Source organism: Artemia sp. Qi Xiang Cuo, chromosome 21 (assembly GCF_049724085.1).
Source record: "Artemia sp. Qi Xiang Cuo chromosome 21, ASM4972408v1, whole genome shotgun sequence".
Taxonomy (NCBI): domain Eukaryota; kingdom Metazoa; phylum Arthropoda; class Branchiopoda; order Anostraca; family Artemiidae; genus Artemia; species Artemia sp. Qi Xiang Cuo.
Window position 1 is genome coordinate 49134084 of NC_142814.1, and position 8491 is coordinate 49142574.

Here is an 8491-nt window from a genome sequence, read left to right on the forward strand (position 1 = left end):
TGCAGCGGTAGCTAGCAACCTAGTAAGAGACGATCACGTCCAATGTTAATCCGGGTTGCAGCGGTAGCTAGCAACCTAGTAAGAGACGATCACGTCCAATGTTAAGAAATATAAAAACCCATAGTTCATAACAAAGGAGTAAGATCAAAACAAAAAGTACACCATTAGAACCGTCTTGTCCGAAACCCCTATAAAGGAAACTTACCGCCCTTTGGCTTGAATAACAAAAATTACAGTAAAAAACGATCTCTCTCCCATACTAACTGATATATGGTGGTTCCAGGTGTAGTTACATAAAGGAAAAATATAGCTCATCACAAATGGTGTTTGTCAATTATCAGGGTTGTACATATAAGGAGCAAAGCAGAAGAGGAGAGCATATGAATGCATTTGAGAATAAGCCCATTTATAAAAGAAGAGACTATGACGAAAATCGTCGGGAAGAAAAATTAAGCAATACATATTATTATCGAGGTGAACCAAAAATGAAAAAGAGAAGATACGAAGCTGACGAGAAAAAAGCTGATCACAGAAAGTGATCAGACAGTGAAAATAAATGGTCATGAGCCTGTACGATTACACATATCCATGAGCCTGGGAGTGTACGGTTACACACGTAATGCTTGAATTTCAGATGCCTGGTAATGTGGAAAAGCATATGGATTTACTGCAACTGCTCTTAGGTTTAATGGAGCAATCAATACGAATAAGATTATCTAATATTTAGGTCAATAGATGTGGTTTCATAAGACGGCTCATGTGCATTCAACATCAATTGTTGAATCAACCTCCAGTTAAACAGTTGTTAATTGCTTTAGTTTTTAGGTTTCACTTTGGAAATCTCAATTCTTTTAATTCTTTTCTTTTATTAAAAATGCTTGCTTAAGAATCAGTGAATGAATTATAGAAAATCACAGTAAATAGCGAATTAATCAATTGAGAGAAGATGATAAATATTTAACTTATAATGATTGAATGAATTATAATAAAGAACGACTTATTGTATATACTAAATTTTATACACCACTTAATTATAGTATATATTAGTAATTCCACAGATAGCATGGCACTGGAATATCTTAGAGAGTTGTTCAATGGCTCATTTTAAAGGAAATTAATGGGGTTACAAAAAATTTGTAATTAAAACAAATTATCTTTAAAATGGAATCAGTTTTTTACGAATTGTGGATGTAACCTACAATTATGACGTCATTCATCATGTTGTATACAACAATTAAGCTTTTTGTCAAGGAAATAATTTGATTTTAGTAACGATCACGTCCAATGTTTAAAAATATAGTAACCCGTAACTCTTAAAAAAGAGTCAGATCAAAACAAGAATTAGAACCGTCTTGTCCGAAACCCCTAATAGGAAACATTCTATATAGGGAAATATATTGGCTTGAAAATCCAGAAAAGTTGCAGCTACTACAACATTCTGCCTAAACAACATCTTTTTTTCACAGATAGATTGGTAATGGAATATCGTAGAGATCGTAGAGATAGTTAGCTACTTGATTGTTTGAGGCTAGTTGGCTTTTTTCTGTTTGTAATGAATTAGAAAGAGTTCTACCTTTAAAATGAGTTACCTAGTGCTTTGAGTCGCTTGAAAACTTATAAGTGAGAAATCCAACTTGCAGCGGTAGCTAGAGTATATGATCTTAATTTGAATCTTGACACTAAACTGCTGAAATGGTTAAATGAAGACGATAAAAAAAATTATCCTCAAGAACCAACTTCTTTTGAATTGCCTAATTATTACAAAAATCATCCTGAATTCCTCCAACACACTATAAAGAAATCGGGTGAATTGAATCAAAATATGGTGGGAAAAAAAGACATGGAATACCTGGATATGAAGAAATAGTTGATTTTGTCAAAATTTCTAGGTACAGATTGTTAAAGGTTGCTGAAATCCTTAAAATGGACATAGAAATACCACAAGTAGGAACTGTATTGTTTCTGAATGCAAATGAAATGATAGAACGATTATACAGTCTAATAGGTAGCAGAGCTGCTGGAAATACATCAGATGATGTTAGAAATGAAGCTGTAACTTTGATAAATTCCTTATTAAAAAATAAAATATTAAAGAAAAACGAATATAATACAATTTATCAAAATTATCTTAAAATTTAATAAAAAATAATTTGTTATTTTAAAACAAATATAATTAAACATATAAAACAAATATAAATTAAAAAACAATGAAATTCCTCGGGATTGAAAATTTTTAAGATTTGGAAATTTGTTTTATAAAATAATATCTAAATAAAGGGAGGGTATTCCAGAAATGATTAAAAGTTGTTTACAACGAAAATCCAACTTTTTCAAGATAAGAAATTAACTATCGCTTCACATAATTCATGAATTACACGCAGCAGCGAAACTATTTGATATAAAAGCTGTTGGTAGAAAAGATGAACTATTAAATAAAATAAATAATCATCTTAATAATAAAATATTACTTGAAGATAATCTGATTGTGTTAGAGCGCAATGCAAAGCGTCGAGATGATAAAAAACCCTACAGATTTAATATTATTCCAGAGTTAAAAAAAAAGGATTAGAAAAGGAAATAAAAGCAAAGAATGAAATTATTTCAGATTTAAAAACTCAATTTAACGCTATCAGAAATAAAGTTATTATTGAACTTAAAAAGTTCTTAAAATCAACACAGATTACAACTACTGGAAATTATAAAGAAGTGAAGAATAAAGTAAAAATTTATTTCAATAAAGGAGTTGAGATTAATAAGAAAGTGAATGACGAAACTCAGAAACTTATAAGAGACTTAAGTGGTAGAAATAGGGTTAAAAAAGATAGGAATATTGACATTTCTAATTTATTTGTAAATAAGAAAAAACAAGAGAAGTTCCAGATATTCCAGAGTATATTTTTAAAATAGAAGAAGAAAATAATAATAACCCAAGCATTCAATGGCTTCGAGAAAATTACCTTACAGTTAATATTTCAACGAATACAAATGGAGCTGAATTTGGAACACTTTTTGACACTGTTGTTAGAGATTTAAAAAAAAGAATGAATGAAAGAGATAGTTACAGAGTTCAATTCAAAACTCGGGTAATATTTTATTTTCAGAAGGATAATGAAGAACTCGAACCTATCCATTATCATAGTTATTCCTGGATTTTTCATAAAAATATTGATATCGATCAAAGCCATGTAAATAGTAATCACAGGAATATACATACATTAGTCATTGAAAATACCCCAAGATCAGGCTTACAATTTGAAAGAGTCGATGGAATTGATTATCGAATGACAAGATTACCCAATTATGTGGGAGGTACTTATAAAGAATTACCTGAATTTGTAAGGAATAAAAAAGCGTGTAATAATATAAAAAATAATGGTAATAAATGCTTTCTTTGGTCAATCTTAGCTTATCTTCATCGAGCTAAAAATCATGTAGACAGACTATTAAACTATCAAAAATACGAAAATGAATTCAATTTTACAGGGATTACTAATTTTTCTATGGATATTCAAGATATTTATAAATTTGAAAACAAATACAATATTAAAATTTGTTTATTTGAAATAAGTGAAAATAAAGTAATTGGAACACATATTCCTAAGACTAAGATCAATGGAAAAACTCTTACATGTGTGATTAATTTACACTATTTTAATAATCATTATGTTTTAAATAAAGATTTAAATAAACTACTTGCTTCTCAAATATCAAAAACTAAATGGAAAATTCATCTTTGCACCTACTGTGGAAGACACTTTAATGGACAAGAAAAATTTGAAAAGCATGATAAAAAAGAAAATTGTGAAGATCCTGACATCATTATGCCTAAACCAGGATCTAAAATTGAATTTAAGAATATAGCTAAACAAATGAAAGTACCTTACTGTATAATAGGTGATTTTGAATCATATAATGAAGAATTTAATCAAAAGAAAGGTAAAAAGACAATTAAAGTAGCAGAACAAAAAGCATTTGCTTATAGATTCCAAGTATGTTGTTCCTTTGATGCAACCCAAAATAAGTATTACGAATACTTTGGTGAGGATACTAGCAGACATTTTGTAACTACAATATCAGAGTTTGTAAAGAAATAGCCAATGAGTATGAAAATAGACAAAAAGAACATGGTTATACACAAGAAGAAGTAAGAGAAAAATGGAATAATACAACAAGTAAAAGCTGCCATATTTGTGAAAAAGAAATAGTAGATAATAATTTCCATTTAGATCATGACCACATGACTGGTAATATACGATGGTTTACACGCTGAATGTAATAAAAACTTTAGAATTCCTAAACATATACCTATTGTAATGCATAATCTCTCAAAATATGACTCTCATTTCTTTCTTAGAAAATTGATACCTGATAACGGTGTTTTTGAATCAGCGGAGAGTTTTATATCATTTTATAAAACAATTATTGTTAATGAAACCAAATACAAAATGTGCTTTATATGTCCATTCTGAGTTATTGCTTTATCATTGAATAAATTATCTGAAAATTTAGTAAAATGTGATTGAATATTAAATTGCAACTGTTTGAGAAATAATTTCAAGTATACTTCTGCACTATTTGAAAATGCTGAAGAATTTAAAGAAATAATAAAGAAGGATGTATATTCTTATGAATATGTCAATGGATATGATAAAATGAATGTTAGAAAATTACCTTCAATTGATAAGTTTTATTCTAGATTAACTGGGAAAAATATTTCAGAAGAAGATAAGGAAAGAGCACACATTATTTGAAAATTATTTAAATGCAAAACGATATTATATTACACTAAATTATACCTAAAAAGTGATGTTTTAATTCCATCAGATGTCATTGAAAATTTTAGAAATGTATGTTTAAATAATTATAAACTAGATCCCTTACATTTCTTCTCAGCACCGTGATTAACATGTGAAGCTTTTCTCAAACATTTTGAAGCTAAAATTCCCTTGTTTTCTGACGAAAATATGTATACATTTATTGAAAAGGTATAATAGGTGGCGTATCTCAGTGTATGAAAAGATATGCTAAAGCAAATAATAAATATATGGAAAACTTTGATAAAACAAAACCTTCTAATTATTTAATGTATTTTGACGCTAATTATTTGTATGGTTGGGCAATGTCCGAAAAATTACCGGAAACAAATTTTACTTTTATCAATACAGAAGAAAATTTAAAACGAAAATAATCATTTAGGTTACAACCAACAACTAAAGCAGAATATCAACTCAAAAATAAACAAGGACAATATAGGAAGCATGTATGAAGTTGATTTGGAATATGCAAGAGAGTTACACAATTTACACAAAGATTTACCACTAGCTCCTGAACATTTTGAATATAAATTAAATACAACTTTAAACAATAAATATGTTTTGTATTATAAGAACTTAGAATTTCATTTAAAACTTGGCTTAGTATTGAAAAAAGTACATAGAATACCGGCATTTACTGAAGCACCCTATTTAAAAGAATATATCAATCATAATACTAAATTCCGACAAAAGGGAAAGAAGGATTTCGAGAAAGATTTCTTTTAATTAATGAATAATGCTTGTTTTGGGAAAACTATGGAAAATATTAGAAAAAGAGCTAGTATTGAAATTATCACTAGTGATGAACAAAGACAAAAAATTATTAAAAAACATTACTTTAGATCGGAAATAATCTTTAGTGAGAATTTCTCAGTAGCCAGAATGGCCAAGTCAAAATTAAATCTAGATAAACCTATTTATATTGGATTCGCTGTATTAGAGTTATCTAAGTTACTGATGTATGAATTTCATTATGAATACATGAAACCTAAGTATGATAAAAATATTGACTTATGCTACATGGATACGGATAGTTTTATTTATGATATTTGACCTGAGGATTTTTATGGAGACATTAAAGCTGACCTCCAAGAAAAATTCGATACTTCAGATTATAAAAAAGATAATCCTTATAACTTCCCTGCAATCAATAAAAAAGTGATAGGTATGACCAAGGATGAATTATCTGGAACAATAATGTCTGAGTTTGTAGGTTTGAGGTCAAAACTATACGCTTATTTAAAAGAGGGTGACAATGAAACTAAAGCAAATAAAAAATTAAAAGGAATAAAAATTAATGTCGTCAAAGATAAAATAACATTACAGAATTACAAAGATATATTATTCGGAAAAGTGGAAAGTCTATCAAAAACCAATATACTTTAAGAGCAAATAAACACAGAATTCTCTTAGAAAAACAAAATAAAAAAGCTCTGGACCCCAATGATACTAAAAGAAAAGTATTGAAAAATAAAGTTAACACAGTACCGTGGGGATTTAACCCATTGTTAGGTAGTTAAGTTAGTTGGATAGTTAGGTAGTTAAGTTAGTTAGGTAGTTAGGTAGGTAGTTAGTTAGTTTTGTAGGTAGTTAATTTAATTAGTTAGGTAGGTAGCTAAGTTAGGTAGGTAGGTAGCTAAGTTAGGTAGGTAGGTAGCTAAGTTAGGTAGGTAGGTATACTACATTATATACTACTAGTACTTTATCTATTAAAATTTTATACTAAGTAAATGAATCAAAAAGCACCTATTAAAGTATATGAGTTTAAAAACTCGAATAGTCAATCGCCAAAAAAACATCCACTGGCACCTCAATGGCCTTTTCGATTATTAATTTGCGGAAATTCGGGTAGTGGTAAAACCAATTTACTTTTAACTTTAATATATGATTATGTATATTTCAATAAAACTTATTTATATGCTATAGATCTTGAAGAAGACAAATATCAAGACTTGATTCAAAGCATAAATTGTTTAGAATAAAAAGGTGGGCAGGATATGTTGTTTGCAAGTAATGATAAAAACGATATCGTAGAAATAAATGACTTAGACCCTAATTATATAAATTTAGCTATCTTTGAATATTTTGTATGAGAAAAAGATCAGAAAAAAATGAAGATTTATTCGTGAGAAGTAGAAAACGAAATGCCTCAATAGTATATATTTCTCAAAGCTATTTTAATACCCCTAAAATTATACGATTAAATTGTAATTATTTTGAATTTTTCAAATGCTGTAATCAAAGCAAAATCGGTAGAATTGGACAAAATCATGCATCTGACTTAAAAGAGTAAAAATTTCACAATTACTTTAATCGTGCTACAAAGGATCATGGATTTTTACTTATTGATCTGAAAACAAATAAAGAATCTCTAAAATATAGAAAGAACTTTGACATAACATTATGAAAAAAAAATCACTGGCTTTTTTTATATGCTTCTATACTACTCATGGAATAAAATTTGTTAATAAGTTTATTTGTATAATAAATGAATAAGTTTGGAAGTTTAGGAAGAAAATCCAGTAAAGATAACAGTGAAAGCCGATTACTCGATGATAATGGTAATCTTGATTTACAGGGTAAGCGCTTAATTAATTTAGGTGATGCAAAATCAAACAATGATGCTATTACTCTACAAAATGTTAAAATTATTTTAAACGATTTCAAGGAATAAGTTTTCAACCAACAAATCCTTATAAATCAGTATTTAAGCGAGGATATTAATAGATTAACTAAAATTTATGAATCATCTGGCAATATATTGATTAGAGTTGATAACAAAGGATTATTCGTAAGAAATACCTTAAAAATAACAAAAGAAGATATAAATGCTGAAAGTAGAAGAATTAGAAATGCTGAGAACCCAAAAAAGAGTGCAAATGCAGTTAATCTTTCATCACTATTGGTATATGCGAATGAAATTATGCAGTTATCTGAGCGTTTAGACAATTTAGAAAATGTTATAATGAATATACTTGAAAAAGATCCCGATGAAGCATTTAAAAAGAGAATGAAAGGAAGGCTGAAACGAAATAAATAATGTTAGATTTTTTATTACATAAAATAATTCACTAATACATGTCAAGTTTCATTGAGTATACAATTTATCTATCCTCTTTTCAAAAAAGAAAAATTAAAAAATGCTTTAAGGCAAAATAAAATGTCAAATTCGTGTAAATCACAGCAGAAAAAATTATAGAGAACCTGTCCAATTTCTTTTAAACCAAAGGCAAGTGAAAACAATAGAAAAATTTAAAAAAGAAAAAAAAGGATGTGATATAGATGTTTCGTACAAACAGCTAGTCCAAAATGGAGGATTTTTACCGTTTTTAATACCTTTAGATGTTGCACTTGGAAAAGCGGCTTTAACAAGTGGTGGGGTAGCTATAGGAACTTATGCTGGTAAAAAGTTGCTGATAAAATTACTGGCAACTCTGGTGGAGCTTTAAAATAACCTAGGAAAATAGGTGGAGGACCTTTAAGAATTCTAGGTACACAGAAAATCGTTGGAATGGGAAACCTTGACGTTCCTAAGAAACGCAGAAGACCCAAAAAACTTGCTGAAACTGCAATTTCATCTTCTTATCCAAAAAATGTGAAGCGAGTAAAAAAAGGAAAAAAATCCCTTAACAAATATTGATATATCTGCTGAATTACACCACATTCCTTACTTCAGA